Genomic DNA, 18,550 nt, shown 5'->3' with positions numbered 1-18,550 from the left:
GTCTGCTTGCTATTCTTTTAAAGGGTCTTCGTGGATCAGGATAAAATGTGATCTTACGCAGGCGGCATTGTAAGCGCAACTTGGCTCAGGTTCAGCTCTTCCTCTGGCTCCCAGCTACTCTATTTTTATTGAAGGAATTTGAGGCTATCAGAAAGGAAGTCAAATTGTTTTAGGAAAACAATAGAAAAGCAACTTGAAGTTTATTAGCTTCCTGCCCAGGGCCTGTGACCAACTTGTCAAACTTATTAGAGTGATGGCAGAACTATTTATTTAAAAGGGCCCACGATTTCATTCCTGTTTGGGCCTTAGTGAAAACAAAGGAAAGCCATAAAATAATATCTGAAGGGAGCAGATGGCTAACTGGTAAATGGTGTAAGGTTGGCCTGTGAGCCATTCGTGGTGTTCCACCAGTGCAATGGCTTTTGTGGGATTTGTTGCCAAATGAATGCCTGGACTTACATTCACAGGCCAGTCTCATCACCCCAAATTCCTTACTGTGCCTCATATTTTCAAGTGGAAGCCTCACACCTAAGAAAACAAATTTGGCAGGAAAAGGTCTTCATTTAGAGCTACTGAAAGGAGGGAAACAATGCAGCAGGTCTGCAGGAGAGCCAGGAATAGAGCCCAGGTGTCCCTGACCCTGTTGGACTGCTGGAGCCCCTTGACTGCAAAAAATATTTATATCCTACAGAAGCAGCTGCAGTCTAGCTCCCCCAAAGCAGCCACACCATGAAGTCACTGAATGCATGCTGGCATGTGGCTGGTGAGAAGAATGGGCAGCCAAATCATGAAAGTGCCTGTGAGCCTGAGCCTCCCTGAGGAGCTTCATGGTTTGCAACAAAACAAGAAGAGAACAAAACAGGTAACTGGGAAGCATTTGCAAACTCTACCCAGTGCAATGCCACATCTCTTGTTCAGAGGGCCCTCTGCTAACTGAGTGTTTAACCAGCTTCCAGGGAGGATATAGGAAGAACTCACCTCTCCTTTCAGCAGTGCAGTCTCTAGGAACTCGGGTGCTGAGGTACTCAGCTCGCAGAGCTATGCACAGAGGCTTTGCACAGCTCAGCAACCACTCTTCAAATGAAAGGAAGAAGAACCCACCTCAAAAATTCTCTTCCTTCTTCTCCTCATTAGCTTAACTAAAAGTGGGAATGCAAAGCTGCAGTTTTCTCTGAGGCCTGGGGCAATAATGCACCTTGTATTGGCAAGTGATAGAAGATCTTGGTTTATATGTTCCCTTTAATTTATCCAGGTTAGGTGTTTATAAAAGAGTCAAACTGAGTGCATTATCTCTGTAAGGCCCTAAGAAACTGGGTCTTAAAAACTTGGTAATTTTAATGTAAGTGCAACAATCTTTCCTTTATTTAAGGTTTTAGAAGGTTTTAGAAGGTTTCTGTAATTTCTTTCCCTCTGAGATATTGCCTTAGTGAACAAATCAGCCAAAGAAGTGTGCTGAGCAATGCAGCATCCCAGTTCATCACAGTCTGTAGGTGTTTACTTCAAATTAAGTACATTCTTGAGTTGCATTGATTGCAGTGTAATTTAATAGTCTGGAAGTTAGGCACCCTACACTGCCAGCCAGGCCAGCTTTCCTGGGGCAATTCCAAGGCAGAGAGCAGATAGTGGATATACTTCTCCATGGCCTCTGCAGGAAGAGATGCCACATCACATGATGGTGTTCTGAAAGCAGAAAAATATTTTATTTGCCCTTATTTGGGGTCTGCGTCATCTGGGCTGGTATCACTTAATCTGTGCTTTGTTCTGGTGAGTAGTGTTTTGATCCTGAATGTGATCTGTGAGAGTTTTTTGTCCGTCTCTCAGGCCTGCTGGACTCCTGGTAGCCCCTGAGGCTGAGATCCTGCAAAGTCTTGGTCATGTGAGTGACTTGATATAGTTACAGCTTGGGGCCATCTGTGTGGGTAAGGTCCCTCCATGTACAAATGTCATAGACTGGAAAATGCTGCAGATTACTGAAACTCATGGTTTTTTTTTTCCTTCCAGGACCCAACATGGTTTCTCAGAAGCTCCTGGAATGACAGCAGTTCCTAGCCCGCTGCACACATGGCTGCTGGGAGGACTTCTCACCACAAAAGGCTGTAACATGAAGCCATGTGGTGCCAGTGCTGGCACCAAGTTCCTGGGATGTGCTCTCCCATCCTGGAGTTAAGGACTTGTGCTGCTGCAAGACCCCCACCTCTAAACCTTGAGGCTTTAGGAAAAGTCTACCAAGGTAAAAAGAATCACAGGCACGTGTCTCTTCCTAAAGCAAGCTGTGGGGTAGGAGGACCTCAGCCTGCTCTATACTTTCACCACAGAGGGAAGAGAAACCAGGAGGTGAATCTGCTCTGAAGGCAAAGATCTCTAGAGCTTTCCCTGGAAGGCAACTTCAGAGGAAGAAACAGCTGAAAGGATTTGAGGGAAAAGGGACATGTGCTTGGATGATGTTGAGTGAAACTGAAAAGTAAACAGTCTGAGTTATGGGAGGATTCTCAGATGGTGCTTATTGCTCCCAGCCAGCTTGTTCTCTTTTGTGATGGTCTGAAAGAATCTCAAGGCGTGACCTCCTGGGTAAAATTAAGAACATTATTAATTAAAAAAATCCATGAATCACGATTCTTCCCACCAATTTTGTGATGTGTGTTGGCTGGATTCTGAAGCCTTCTGTAAAGTAAATCTCAGCAAATGGTGGGGGGCAGGAGGGCATTGCTGGCCCAAGCAGATTAGAAGGGTGCATTTTATACTAGAAGACCAAATAACCATGCGTGTGCAAGAGCTCACAAGCCCAGCAGTGCTGTGGGACAGGGAAAACGCCTTTTTAAAGGGCTTTCCTTTCCAAAGTGTGCCATGAGCCCTGTGAGAGAAGCAGGCAGCCCTGCTCCTTCATGCTGCACTTCTGTGTGGCTGCATAAAGGCAAATCCTCTCACAGGCACGCACCAGGCATGTGGTGTCCTGCGGATTTATCAGAGGAAAACTTGGAAAAGATTTGTAGCCAGTTTTGCTTTCTGGAAGGGTGAAGGATTTGGTCAATTCAAATCTCCATAATTGTTTTTCTGGACACCTGCGTTTCCTGGTAAAACCCTGTCTGTCCACCCAGAGAGGTGAGAGGCTGCAGAGGAAACAGGTGCGTGCATGAGTCACCTGCAGCCACAAAGCCAAGGAAGTGGTGCCCTGGCTTCTCCCCACAGCCACACAGGGAGCTCTGCTGGCTCTCCAGGTGGCCACAAGATCATGTTTAAAGTTACAAGGAGTGGGGAGGAGGCTAGGGAGTTCTCTGAGGACTGAAGTCCTGCCAGAGGCCTAACACAGAGCTTTCCCCACTTAGCTTCCCATTTAATTTAATTTAATTTAAATTCTCTCTTGGTGCTCATACATAGTATGATGCCCTGCTCCATGTAAATCCAGGCACTTCATCCTCACTGGGTTCTTTGCATGCTGGAGCATCTTGTTTTTAATGCTAAGTGGAGGCAAAGATGAAGTATGACCACAGGACACATAAGAGAAAACTATCCCCAAAATTGCTACCTGTACATAAGTGTTTCATTTGTGGGTTAATGTCTTTTATCTCTCTGATTTAGTGACTCACAGATGTTTTCAGAATGGGCTTGCACTGTTGAAAAACCCCTGTACAAGCTCATCAAGAAACCTGGGGATAAAATCTGACCAGTAAGTGATGTCAGACAGGATTGTGCTTGCTTGCTGATGTTTATTGCTTTCCTTGAAATGGTGGAAAAGGAAGAAATATTTACACTTGATTGAAACAAGCTGAAGTAGCTATAAATTCATTGTTCTTGTTATGAATCTTGCAGTTCTGTTTGGCTTCTTGGTGAGAAATGTGAAATTTATTTTCCTTAAAATCTACTCCTCAGATTCAATCGGGATATGAACAAATAACTATCAAAATAATAGGCAATTTTTTTCCTGGCTGGGGGTGATCCATCTTTCTGTGTGTGAGAAACAGAGATACCTAAGCAGTGCATATTAGTAGGATATATGGTTTTTGCATGTGATACCCATGTGATGTGGCAGAGGGACTTCCTATAATTATCCTACGCCTGTTGAAGGAGACCAGTAAATTGGTTCTTTCAGCCCAAGAGGAGCCCAAGACTGATTTTTCTGACAATGCTTTCAGTATTTAGGAGTGCTGTCACCAAACCAGAGACACCACAGGATGTGGCCACTGAAAGAGCACTTCAGAAAATGAGTGGCAGTGGTTAAAAGCCACGCAAGATTGCTCACAAGAAGCAGAGAATAGGGAAATGGGAATCCTTGATGTTTTCTGCTATTCCCACACTCTTTCCCCACTTGCCTCTCAGGCCAGATTTGTGAAGAACCATGTTTCTCCCTCAGGGAAAGTAACAATTTAACACAGCAGGGAAGAAAGAGGTTTTGTGATGTGCTGCATGAAATGATGCAGTATCGCTCAACCAGCATCTGGTAAAATGTTCCTAAATAGCCTCATCTTCCTGTATCAGCATTTCCAACATCAATAATTTTATTGGTAATAATCAGTAAGGTCTGGGATTTCTTGGAGGAGGATGGATGGCTGCATTTGGGGAGAGAATCTAAAGGGCTTTGAAGAATCCTGATAGAAAAATGCTGAGGCAACACCATAATTACTGAGCTGAGAAATCTGCAGCGATTTGCAGTTCCCAAATTGTTTGGAAAACATGAAGAATGCTGCCTTGAGAGTAGAGGCTGATGCCTTAATGCCATCAAATTCCTAAGAGATGGAGAACTCAAAGTACTACAATCTAGGGCGAATCTAAACCTGACTTAAATGTTTCTCCTGAAGCTCCTGTGGCTGTCCATGCTGGCCTCAGGAAATGCTTTCTCCAGAACTCCTTACAACCCTCTCCCAAATACTTCTGAGAGAAGCTCTTCTCCCATTTCTATCTGGTAGGTGCAAACAAATCCAAGCCATTCTTCTAGTAAAATTCTTTCTAATCCAGGTCACACAACTTTTCCTTCCACCTGAGCAATCCTTTCAATTTCTCCTCCTCCTCTCAGAACTCTGATCATTCCTGCATTAAAAAAGATACTTTGATAAACTACTTCATATAGTTAAAAAGAATTATTCTCCACCCTGAAAAATGGACTCATGTGAAAACTCCAGCACAGGAACCACGCAAAATTATCTTTCAGCTACCAAAGTGATGTGACCTAGGAGCCTGCAGCTGTGTAAGCAAATAGACCAGCCTTAGAAGAATCCATGCAGAGGTCAGTGCTGATCTGTGGGCTGGTAATCTGGCCTGCTTTGTGCAGGCAATCTGCACTGTGCTGTCTGCATGGGAACTCACATTTTGTTTCCAAGCACAACAAAGCTGTGAGATGGTTCAGCTATGAAAAAAAAGATGATGGAGATGAAGAAACTGTAATGACAACATTAATATTATCTGGCCTCAGTAATGGTCAGAGTTCTCCAAAGATGGAAATTTCCGGGCCTTCTGCTTCCTCTACTCTTCTGCTGTTACCTCCTGTCCAAGTGTCTGATCCCAGCTGGTGATGGTCAGAAGTGCCCTGCAGCATTTCCAGCTGTTGGAGCAGAACTGTGGTGACTCTGGACACAGTCAGTGTGGATAAAATGGAGAAATTCATTCTGGATTGGGTTGTGAGGTGCAGTGAAGGAGAATGGGGACACAACAGAGAAGACCCATCACTTCTTTACCTGAAGGCATCTTAAAGCCCTCAGAGCTCTGGACCTGTTTGTTCTACTACCCAGAGCAGCCTCCATGCAGCTCTATGTGATAACAGTTTGTTCTCTGAGCTATACCCTTCCTCAGCTCTGCCACCATCCAGGCTGGGCTCAGCCTGCCTGGAAAAAAAGATAGGCTGCTGGAAGAACCAGTGTCAAAAGGGAAGATTGGTCTCAGCTGATAAAATTAAAGGACAAGAAGTTCAAGTCTCTTGATGTCCCTTCCCGCCTGAATTGTGCTGTGATTATAAATTGTTGGGAGCAGATGGTCTGCAGCAGGTCAAGGTCAATGCAGCATCTTCTCTACAGGTAAATTATATCAGTGTAGAGAATTTCTTCAGCATTTCAAGAAAAGTAGTAATAAAAGGAGAAATTATATGTGTTATTTTTCAAAAAAAATCCTCAGATCAGGCTGTTAAGGGGGCCAAGTGGCCTTGGTTTGAGAAGGAAGCTTTGTTACAGATCATGAATAAGTGAAAATAAGGAAATTAATGAAGTAGTTTGCCAGTCTAACGCAGGAAAAAAAAAATAAAAAAATAAAGGGACATATCCCAAAGCACAGATACTGTTTGAAATATCCATATATTTTATGACCTGAAAAGGAACAAGAACATGACTAAAATCGTAACTAGTACAAATGTATCTACCTACAGATATATGTATCTGGTAAGTAGTGTTATATATATAGGCACATATGTCCCATGGCATCAATAACATTCCTAATTTGGGGGGGTTAAATTGCTCATTGAGGAGGTCTCTTCTATGTTTTAACACACATTTTATTGACTTTTCTAGGTGCATATCTGTCAGAGTGGCTTTTTTTGTTTTGGTTGCTCAGGTTTTCCTGGTTAGAAATAAATGTATCAACTTTTTTTTTTATGGCCGGCTTTTCTCAGTAAAAAGAAGACCTGAAAAATGGATACAGACATTCTAGATTTGTTGGCTTTCCCTGGAACATTGTTCTGTGATTGAGACTCCTTTGGCAGAGGATACTTTGTCCCCAGGTTTCACAGAGGCTATTCTTGCCTCCAAGTTCCAGTTCCATTTAGGGAACAATTGCTGAAGTGCCTCGTAGATTGACATCTTTCTTTTCATGTGCCAGGGGATTTCTGAGGCTGTCCCAAAGAGCCATCTCTCCTGCTCTGAGACACCATGGCTCAAGTCCTGTGGGGGCTGTAGCCTGGATTCCTGTGATGGAGTATTCTAAAATGGCCAGGAGATGAAGCAGTGCAGTAGCAGCGGAAAGCCCTGGGAGGAATACAATCTGCTGCACTGGCAGAGGAAGTGTAATGATCTTTAAGTGCTCCAGGCTCCAGGGTAAGCTTAACTCCTCACAGGAAAGGCTGTAGGAAGCATTCTTGTGAGCAGCTCCATGACTAGAGGCGTGATCGCCTAAACATGAGGCTTATTGCTGGAGGCGAAAAGACAATGTCTTAATATTGATGAGAGACTGCTCTGCTCCTCTTGAGAACAATTGATACAGCACTTCTTATGTCCATTTGGCTTTCCTCTGCCTCCCTTCCTCCCTCAAACCCCAAGCTGGGTGTTTTTGTCCATGTGAGAGCTGTTATCACCAAGCCAGCCTTCTGAACCATCCCGGGAGAGCATCATTGGCCTGGGAATAAATGGTCAGGGAGCACATTGACTGTTCAACGGTACTGATGGTAGTGGGATCAGAATGGAATCTGCCTTGGCCCCATTAGTTTGTGAGTTTTGGATGGACCTTCACTGTCTGAGAGCACACAAGGTTTGGAAGAGGAGGAAGGTCACAAAGTAAACAATGAAAGTATGAACATGCCACTGAGCCCAGGGAGAGAGGAAAAATTAAATCCTTTAAATTGAATTTATTGGACTGCTTTTTGGTAGCGGATAAGGTGATGGATTCCTCAACTCCTGGCTGCCCAAATAAGTGGATAAGGACATAACCAACACCTTTGCTAAACTGATGAGCTGATGCAGTAGCTGCTTTGTGTAGCTCTGGACTGATGTGCAGGTTGGTGCTGGAGTAGGCTTGGCTTTTGCAGAGCCAAGTGATTCCAGTCTTTTGTGTCTGTGGTATCTCCATGAGCAGAGCGAGCCAAGCTCTGGGCCTCAGAATTCCCAAGCTGTGCGTGGCTTGCTCTGTGCTGGGCACCGAGTACCAGCTGGCAGGAGGCAGCCAGTCCTGAGACAACGTGTCTCATCTTTGGAAAACACTATTTGTGTATTAACTCTGCTTTTTGTAGAAGGGAAGCCATCAGCTATTAAACATCTAAGTTTAGCTTGGTTGTCCACTTGTCACAGTTGGAGGAGGAGAATCTTGGCTGATTCCTGACTGCTTTTCAACTTTGGGAAGGTGAAAAATTCGTGGAAAGAATGAAACTGGAGTGTTAAAGCCTGCAGAAAAAGTTGGTGCAGTCACACTATTACCAAACTCTGCATTCTTACAACAGACAGTGTTGAAGAGCATTTCTAGATGCTGGAGTAAATATCTTGTGTCTGCAGAGAGCACATGCTGTGTCTGGAGATCCACTCCCTAGTGCACTGTGCTCTTTCATTTGTGGTGTCTTTGAAGTGAATTTGTATATTGATGTTTGTCCAGTCAGTACCTGAAGGACTTTAATGATTTCATTTTATCTTAAAGGAAGGAAAATAAAGATCACCATGTGTATACATAAGGTGGTTACAGATGAGATTTTTTTTTTTGTAAATGAAGAACAAACCTACAAAGAATATAAAATCAGGAGCCAATTGTATGGCTCTATGGCCAGCCAGAAATTTCCTGGCTGGCTGAAAACCTGGTTCTTGGTCACTGCTTGTCCTCTACTCAGCCAAATCAGAAGTGTTCAAGGACTGAAGAGTGTTGCTTTTTAATGCACTGAGAATTACCAAGAAACCCAAGATTTTCTTTATTCCCTGGAGCTCCCAGGAAGCTGTGTAAGTATCTGTCAGTTTATTTGGTTGGGACTTGTGTTGTCTTGTTGGCTGGCTGCAGGCAGCTGGGTAATTTAAGTGGCAGTGATGTGTAACACCCTACAGATGTTTGGTCTGTTGAACAAGGAGCAGATGCCCTCACCTACTGACATCATTGTGGTAGCTAGTGCAGGCTGAAGCCCATCCTGCAAAAAAACCCTGCAAAAACCTGGCAAAAAACCTGCTCAGGAGGAGGGATAAGGACTTTGGTGGTGAGCCTGTTCTCTGTGCTGTGCCACACGAGTTACAGAACTTAACCTGGCTTGTTTAAAAACAAGGTCTGGTAGGAGCAGCCATCGCGGCAGCTACCACAGCTCAAGGAGAAATCCAGGAATTTTTAGCAGGCAGAGTTCTTCCTGCAGCTCTCTGAACTCACCAGAACCTGAACACAGCTCAGTAGAAACAATGGTCGGGGGATGTGCTGCATGGTGTTGCTGTGCCTCGGGAGCTCAGAGATCCCAGAATAAGGTTCTCGGTTTGAATGAGTTCCCTTGACTATCAGACACAACCATCTCTGGTTCCCAGAGACCCCTCTGCTCAGCTCAGCGATAAAAGCACTTTTTAACACCAAAGCTGCTGTGTTCCCACGCTGCTGCTGTCATGAGGGAGGCCGGCCTTGAACAATAGCAGAGGAATAAAGAATGGCCTTGCTAATCGATATCCTGCCTAGACGCTGAGTCAGGTGGCAGCTCGGGCCTCTTTAAAATTCCTACATTGTTCCTGATTTCTCATTTGACTGGGGTAAAGTTTTATCTGTAAGGAAAGAAAACACACAGGACCAAGTGTCTCTGCCTGCTCCACCATTCCCTTCCCACACCACCCCCATTTAATTCTGCTGTCTTTTTCCTGTGGTGGCCCCCAGCAGTGAGGGATGTGGGTATGGTTTGCTGGTTTGCACTTGGAGCTGAGTGGGATGTGCTGTGGTCAGGACAAGGTGACCGTGGTCAGAGCAGGGCACCCTGAGTCACACACAGCTGCAAGGATCTCTTTCACACCCATATTTCCTTGTGGGCTCATGTTTATCAGGTTGGTTTTAAAATGGTCAGAAGGCAAGACAGGGATGCAGGTGCAGGTTTCCAGAAACTTTCTCCATAGATGAATGTTTAGAGCCCTGGCAGGATGCTAAGACAGTCTGTGTGTGAACAGACATTTGGAAAATTGACAGAAGTGATATTTGCTTAAACAAACTGCAAGATCCAATAGCTCCAATCCACCTCAGATGCACTAAAAACATTTTCCAGAAGGAGAAGGGGGGCAGTGAGGCCTTTTGAAATCTCTAAATCTCACAGGGCATTGCAGGATCCTCTCTGGGGGTTTCAACCAGCTCCTGTCATCACAGAGCATCGCCCCAGAGCTCCTCTCACCAGCCTGGAGTGAGGCAGGGGAACTGTGGCTCTGCTCCTTCACCTGCACCAAAGGCTGTGGAGGAGAAAGCTCAGAGGCCTTCAGGATTTTCCTCAGGGCTGGGAGGATCCCTAGGACATCTCTGTGGCTCCTTGGCCCTGCTTGCCTCCCACTGAAGGCCTCAGCAGAGGGGGAGAGCGTGGAGCTGGCTGTGCCGCTGGGCAGGAACTGTTGGAGCTGCAGAGGGAACTGGTAAGGGTTACATTTGCGTGTGCAGATATGAGATAAGAGCTGACCTACCCTTCACCCCAAACTGAACTCTCTGAAGCTCAAACAAGGTAAGCCAGTGCTTGTGAAAATGCTGGGGGAGCCTGCCAGACTGGCAAACTTGCTGCTCCTGCCTGGGGCTGGGAGAAGACCTTCAGCCACCATCCATGGAGTCCACGAGGAGCTTGCTAGGCTCTCGGCTAAAATGCTTGAGGACCAACAGCACAGAGGAATCAGGAGCTGTGGATGCCTGTCAGGAACCAGAGAGCGGGGTAGGGGTGGAGAGAGAAACAGAAATTACAGACAATGAAGATATTATTTCAAATTAAGCTGATACAGCAACTACAAGATATTTGAGCAGGGCTTTTCCTGCACGAAGTCTCTGATTGTTGCTCACAGATATCCCTGCAGCAATACACCTGACAGATACTGTCACAGCTTCTTCCCCCTGTGCAAATATAAACAGGTCAGCTTCCACATCTAAGTGCATGACAGAGTTCCCATATAGGAAATCTGTTTCTTCTGGGAAAGAAACATCTCCCTTTAGTGATATCCCTGAGCGCTGAAGTCTCCTGGGAGCCTCAGATGTGTTTTTCACAGCACAGGAAGTGGTGCCTGCCAACACAAGCATGGTATGGCATGGGGAGGGCTGGCCTGGCCCAACACCAAGCTCTCACCCTAAACCCTACGTGCCTGCTGTCCCAGGAGCGAGCAGGAGGATCCTGCTACAGCCAGTGAGGTGCATTGGTGAGATGTGTTTTTGTACTGGATCTCAGGGTGTAGGGAGAGACTCTTTTTGCCCATGGCCTCTTTATGAAAACTAGGAAACAAAAAGCACGGATATCTCAGGAGATGTTTTCTAAAAATCACACACCAAGAAAAAGCAGCTCTCTCTTCTCTCTGTGAATGTGAATTCAGGGTGCCAGAGGATCACACAGCTGGGCTAGGCTCAGTGCAGCTCAGCCTTGCACAGCTGGGGATGCCCTGGAGGTGAACAGAACATTTCTGACCTGGGTGTCTGTGCTGAGGCTGCTGTAAGGGTTTCATTGGCAGCAGTTGGGAAAGGGAGCAGCTGAGCCAACCACACCCACCCCATGGGAATACAAGGGAGTCCTTTAGCTTCTCACAGAGGTTGTGGGGCTTTGCCGTGTGTCAGAGCCTGGTAGCAGTGCTGTGGTGAGTTGGTTGCTCTCCAGAATAGTGTTTGAGCCACTGGGCCCTACCTGTGGTAGCCCAGGTAGTGGGGGTGTCCTTGGTACATGTTTGGGTCCAGGCTCCTGAGTTCCAGGCTGTTTTGAAACAGTCCTATCAGTCTGTGGCCAGTTGGGCTGTCTCTGCTCTTGCCATGTGGAGTTAAAGGATGTTTTTGCTCTAACAGCACTTATTGCCCTGTGATCTGGTTAAACCTCCTTTTCTTTATTGGGACTTGGCTCAGGAACTGTGGGTGCACAACAGAAATCAATGAGCTTGTTCATCTTCCCCTGAAAATCTGGTGGAACAAGACTGAAGTCCTAACCAAGCTGTTAGTCACAGCAGGTTTCCCAGGCCTTGGGTCTTGCCTGAGCAGGGGGCTAATCTCTGTGGGGTGTATGCCAGGCATGCTGCTGGGAGCTCTGCTCCAGGCATATGGGAGTGCTTGCCTGGGAAAGAAGTCACTTCAGGCAGCAGATATTTCCTGCCTGGGAGGGAATGGTGGGCAGGCATCAAGCAACCAGGGGACACGTCCATCAGCATGTTTGAGCAACAAAAAAGCTCCCAAGTGCTCACCGAGGAACCTACGGGCGTTTCATAAGAAAAAATTTGTTTGCTTCAGGGCTGGCATTGTGACAGCTTCCAGTGGAGATGGGATGGATGGATGGACAGACAGGAGGCTGTACCGAGAGGAGGAGAGGGTGAAAGGTGCCTCCTTCCAAGGCAGCAGCTGGTGAGAAGGAGCCTGGGCTGCTCAGTGTCACCACACACATGGCCTGTGGGGAAGCGTGAGCCCAGCTCCAATCTTTGTCAGTGGCACCTCGTTGACTTTTAGCGCTTCCTTATCGTGTCTGTGCTCACCTCGCTGGGCGCTGATAAAATGCCTCGGCCGGGTGATCTGCTGAGCAGCCCTGCAGAAAAACCTGCAGAGCTTGGGAGCCTGATCTGCCAGCGACCAGCCCGGGGCTCCAGAGCACAGCAAGGTAACAAAGGAACCCTCCTAACCCGGGACGAGGCGAGGGTGGGATGATCTGCAAGGTGTGTACCATGGGACTGGCACGGGAGCGAGTGGATTTTGGGTCAGAATAGGGGTTTGCAAAAGTTGGGCTCGCTGTGACTTTTCCATACCTAAGAGAGTTGGAAGTGTAAGCCACGTGAAGTGATTGCAGGATGTTAGTTTTCAGAGCTAGAAACAATAGAGTTGGGAAGGAATGCCCAGGGTGTTGTTTTTTTTTAGTATTTTCTTCTTTCTTCTCCAATAATAACATTTCTCTCTCTCTCTCGGGGTATTGAGCACCTAAGTAATTCTGGTACAAATCTTAGTTATCACTAAAAAAGGGTATTCTTTTCCCACATGTTACTGCTACCTTACCTCTAGGCCTACCTGTGGGCCCACAGCAGCTTTTAAAGGTAGTTTTTAATTTTTTATTATTTTTTTTTAATAGGTGAGCAACTTGCAGTGATACACTTGGGAGAGTCCTCTTGATGGATTTGAACTGAATATAAAACCCTGGACATCTTCTGAGCAGGTAGGTAATTTTTGAAACCTGTAACTGCTGCCAAACTGGTGAACAGTATCTTGCCACTACAGGAGAACAATGAAACCTGACTGCCTGGAAAGAAGAGTTTACTTTCTGAATGTGAAATGTAGATGTTCTTTTCCTTTATTTTTATTTTAACTTTATTTTAAAAAAAAAAAATAAAAAATTAAAGAGCCTTAAACTTAGTGTCCTTCCTGAACTGGAGAGAAAAACCATGATGCCAAAGTTCCTTGCCAAGAAAAACTTCTACAGTTTTTACCACAGAACCTGGGGTCAAAGTCTGTTACTTTTTTTCATGGTTGAAGTTTTGACTTCACATTTACTGGTCCAAATATTCCAAGTGATTAAAGGTGAAATAAGGGACTTCTTTAGAGAAAGGAATTATAGTTAACAACAGAAACTTGCAGTGAAATCAATGTTCAGTTTGACTTGCTCTTCTTCTTTTACATCTTATTCAGAAATATAGGCTTACACAGCTCTTGTATTTTTTTTTTCTTCTTTGGCTACAGCTCTACTCTGTACTATGTTATTAATTGAATGTTATTATCCCAGATCTCTTATATAGCACTGCTCTTGGAATCATCCCTGTAATCACTTCCACATGCTGCAAACTTGCAGAATGGAACAAACTCCTTCCATATTCCCTGTATTGACATGAACTTTGCCTAGTCCTTATTCTCCAATACTTGCTGGGATACCTCAAAGTTTATTTTCAAAATCACAGTCCCAAAGCCCTTCTCACAGGAATATCTAGTGTTATCCCAGTCACCTTTAGGGTCTCTTACTTTATTCCCACCAACTTTAATCTTTACTGTGCTTTTGAGGTGTTCTCCTCTTCTGCTTGCTTTTGTTTCTGCCCAACATCTTGTACTAGCATCTCTTTATTTTGGAGCATCACCATTTCTCCAGTCTTCTGTCATCCCCTGCCAACAGCTGCAACTCTGTGTGGGAAACCTGGTGCTTTTCCCAAGGGACCACCACTCTTCATCACCACAGCACTTCCACTTTTCTCCCTGACAGTGACATTCAGATCCCCACACCTTTACTCTATTTAAGCTCTGTCTTGCATATGAACCTATAAAATCTCACTATTTCTTTCTCTGAAACCTTTTTGTCTATACTGTATGATTGAAAATCTCCTTTATGCCTTTTTATCAAAGCCTTTAAAATTTATTATGCTGCACTTCAGTATTGTTGGTCTATTTTATTTTATTTTGACTCTCTTCATACTAGGCAGGATTGAGACCACAACACCTTGAAAACAGTGAATAACTAATTCCCCTTGACATGAATACTGATTGTCTGCCCACCTAGGAGTTATGCAAAGGAACACTAAGGAGTTGCCAGTGTGCCACCTGGCACCCACTGTTAGCCCTTTGAGAGCAGTGCTTGTATTCCCAGTGCTGCTGATGACACCTTGTCTCTGGTCTCTGTCACTAATGCCCTCAAAGCCTTGTTTTGTAACAGCCTGAGGATGATAGCTAGCTCTTGCTTCTGTCCACCGATGTCCCTCTGGCTCTCCCTCTGTAATGACCAACCTCATACAGGTTTTTCTTTGAAATTTTAAGGAGCTTCCACTTCATATTTGAGAGAATTTCATTCTAGAATGTGCTCCAGCCTGAAGGGGCAGAGTCTTTTGTCCAAGACACTTGAGGTCAAATGGAGAAAGTGTTGATTTTTCTTTTTTTCCCCCCACATTCTGGTGAAACATCCTAATTAATGACCTATTGGGCCACATCACCACCAGCCTTACTATAATTTTATCTTTTTTTCTTTTTTTTTTTCAGTGCTTTATGATACCCACCCTGCATTTTGTTCATAGACCAGGAAAGACAGCAAGGTGGTGAGTCCCATTTTCAGGTGTATCCATGTGCTACAGATTGGTGTGAGATATCCCTGTCCTTATGAAACCATGCTCTCAGCAACTTTTTTTCCATGGATATCTGATGTGGCATCCCCTAAGGGTGCTGGTATTTGCTGCTGCTCTCCTGAGGCACCCGGTGCCAGCCACCTCCACTCTTTGTGCAGCAGGGAGGGGATGTGAGCTACCAGCTGAGCTTCTCCTGTTTGCTGCTGACCTAATGAAAAAGCTCACCGTGCCAGCAAAAAAGGGAGGAGGAGGAGAAGAAAAAGGGAATAGAGAAAGTAAAAAGCAGAGCATGAAGTTAATGAAAGTGAGGGAGTATTTCTGGTGTTATAATGCTACCAGAGTTAGGTTTCTTTAGCTCCTGCTGTGCTTTGCTAAAAATGAGTCTAGTTAGCAGCAGCAGATGTGAATGTAACAGCTGTACAACTGTCAGGGGAACCAGAGAAGCTATGACAAATCCATGAATTAAGTAGATTCTCTTACTTTCTTTGTGTGGAGGTCTTAGAAGTGGAAGTTTTCAAAGTGTGTCCTGTTGGCTGCTCACATCAAGTGATTGGGATGTTGTAGAAAGTGAGAGAAGGGTGCAGCAAGCAAGATGCAGGATATGTTTTCAGTCAGGAAAAGGAGAGCATTTGGGGAATGGGTTACTGGAGATGATGGAGTAGCTGGGAGGAAAGATGTAGTTTAGGAGTAGACACTAATGTTGCAGAGGTGGGGATGGGAATTCATGCAGCTAAGAATAAATGCATTTGTGGAAAGGATACTGGTTGTTATTTGGTAACCAGAAACTTAAATGATCAAAGAGTTTAGTAAGACCTTCTGACTTTGCCTTGCCCTTCCAAAAATATATCATGGCTGTGTGGAAGGTGACCTCTCATCCCTTCTTAGATGTTAATCACCCCCTTCAATATAGGTGGCCTATCAGATTGCATGGGCTGGGTAAACACTGGGATATGTGATAGCATATTTACTGGGTTGCAGGATCTAAAGGTAAGGCTGATATCTGGAATGCCAAGATATTTGTGAGGGGAGGCAGGATTCCTGCTCTCTTCAGCTGCTTGCCCTCCAAGTGGAAGGAGAAGGCATTTCAAATTCCTTGCAAGCTCCAGGCTATCAACAGGCTCTTCCTGTGTGAAACAATAAGGATCTAACAGTACTCAGGAGTTATCTGCTTTTCTGAACAGGTCTGATACTACTGAGATATGCTTTTGTGGGGAGGATGAAGCCCATCACTTGTGGGGACACAAATGCCCAGTGCTACTGGTGTAGATCATCCAAGAAGATGTTATTGAAGACAAAGGGGCAAAGAAGGAATCAAAGTCCCACCAAGCTGAAGCAGACACAGACAGAAAGGGGAAGGAGTCAAAACAAAAAAAAAGCAGGAAAGAGGAAGAAAATAGTTAGGCAAAAGTGGGATAACTATCAGCATTGTTTTGTACAATGGAGAAGTGGCTCAGCCATCAAATGCACTCCATAAACACTGTATTTTTTCAGCTAGCTAGGTTAAGGGCCTCTGTGGGGGCAAGTACACAAATGATGAGTCCCCAAGCCCTGCTGCTCTCTCAATGAGAGTAGAATTTATCACCTATATAACGATCCTGAATTCATCTGGGGGGAGGTGCTGTGGCTCCAGCATGGTCTGGCTCCTTTGTATCAGATTTCTGAGTAAGCCTGTATTCCCCAAAGTAATGTGAAGGTTGATATGAGCAAGGGAATGCATTTGGTATTTTACTTCGTGGATCACAGGGCAAGTGCTACAGGCAGTAGTCATGGATGCTGTGTTTATCCTTACCCCTCTTGCTAGCTTGAAGACAGTGGTGCTGCAGCTTGAGTCTCCGAAGCTGTTCTTGGCATGTAGGCTTTTGGCATTAAAAATCTCCATGGGTCTGTCACCACAGGCCACAGCCGTTCCTTGGGATGCAGGGTGTTGGTGCTTTGGAATTATTTGTAAGGCATTGCTCTGTTTTGCCTGGCCCTAGTCAGGGGGCTGAAGTGAAGCTTACTAAAATGCAGACCGCTTGGATGATGCAGGAACAGAAGTGTCCCTCATAGCTAAATAAAATCTTCTAGGGGGTAGGTTGTTCTCACACTCATTAGCTAGGACAGTGGGGAGAAAAGTGCCTATTTTCACCTGGACCCTTTGTTTACACAGAGCAAAACCATGGGAATTCATACCTTCCTGTACAGTGATCCTACAATAAAATGTGGAACTTCAGATATTCCTGTAGGTACAGACTATGTGACCCTGTCCCAGATAGGAAATCTGCATGGTAAGACACCAGATCCATGAGCCCTTTTCCTCCCTGGGATGAAAATCCTTTTTTTCAGTGTGAATCTTACCAGTCAAGGGTGTTGCTTCACCTCATTCATTAGCCAGCTAGTGTTGGTGTAATTAGGTGTAAAGTAGTTAATCTTAAAAAAATCAGTCAAAGGATCCACATATTTGCTTATTTGTAATTTGTATACTGCCCCTGAGGCAACCAGGCATGGGAATGCAATCCCATATTTGTGTATTTAACAACTGAAAAGATGATGTGAGAAGAGGTTTGGGTTTACAACAGTATAAAGAAAACTGTGACTGCCTAACCTCCTGTTTTACCTCCCTTGTTGCAGGTCATGCATCTTCCTGGTGCCCAGTCCTGTGGAAATCCTGTATTTCAGTGTGCATTGGGACTGGCTTTTCTGGCACAGGATGGAGCTGAGAGTGTGCTTAAGCTTGTTTTTGTCCCACCCAGAGTGTGGAAACCTTTCTTCATTAGGGGCCTGTTTGTGGGAGGCTCTACAGAAACACTCATCAAATGCTGACTTTACTTAAAGCTCTGAGAATCAAATTACATGAGGCTGAACCAGGAATAGATGGTGCTGCTACAGTGCTTCTAGAGAGGTTTGTTGTTGCTGATTTTTTGCAGTGCAGATGTTAGGACTTTACAGGAAACCCATCAGTTTCCACCAAATGGGTGGAGATGTGTAGCTGTAAGGAAGAGTAAACACTGGAAAGTTGGTCATTTGTGCTGAATGCTATCAAGCAAGATAGTAACTGATCAGTAGGAATGATTCAAAAATCAGTGATCTGCAAAAAAAACAAAACCCAACCACAAACCAAAAAAACATTACTGCAATAGTTTGCATGACTCAGAAAGATGGGGCCAAGCATAACATTAGCTGCTGCAAGTCACGTCAAAGAATAAGGAATACAGGCTACATTTATCAGTTGGCAAGTTTGTCTCGGGAAGGAGTGGGGGCTGATGCAGCACACTGGATGACTACAGAATTCCAGGAGGATGCTGTAGCTGGGGGAACTCATGTGGATTTCAGTAAATAACCTCAAACTGAATAGTTCTAGGAAAGGCTGTGTGTGTGAATGTGATTCAGCACTAACATGTCACTTCCCATCTACTCTGTTTAGTGCTTTCATTGGTAATTCCTGGATGGAAGAGGTTTTAAGGGACAATGCCTGAGGGTGTTAAAGAGTTGGAAGTGTGCCTTCCAGTACAAGAGGTTGAAGAGGTGGAGTGAAAAGAGAAAGCTGAAGGCTAATTTTTTTCAGTGTCTAGATATACCTACAAGGAGAACAAACTTCCTATGGCCTAGCAGACTGAGGGGCACTAAGACCCAAAACCAGGAACATAAAACTGTATTTAAAAAAAACAAAAAAATGATATGTGAAACAGCACTATTTTTAAACATAATTTGTA

The 18,550-nt window shown here is 44.9% G+C and overlaps 1 long non-coding RNA gene across 1 annotated transcript; it reads left to right on the top strand.

The window, feature by feature from the left end:
* The first annotated feature begins 12,112 nt into the window (after positions 1–12,112).
* Positions 12,113–14,945, top strand: LOC148184951 (uncharacterized). Its single transcript, XR_015771973.1, has 3 exons — positions 12,113–12,430; positions 12,893–12,976; positions 14,776–14,945. It is a non-coding gene; the product is annotated as an uncharacterized LOC148184951 (long non-coding RNA).
* The last annotated feature ends 3,605 nt before the right edge of the window (positions 14,946–18,550 follow it).

The sequence above is a fragment of the Pseudopodoces humilis genome, chromosome 2 (assembly GCF_049639895.1).
Source record: "Pseudopodoces humilis isolate 2021_Gansu_Grassland_sample_001 chromosome 2, ASM4963989v1, whole genome shotgun sequence".
In the NCBI taxonomy this organism is placed as follows: Eukaryota; Metazoa; Chordata; class Aves; order Passeriformes; family Paridae; genus Pseudopodoces; species Pseudopodoces humilis.
Note: the sequence above shows the minus strand (reverse complement) of the source record. Positions and strands in the feature narration are given on the sequence as shown.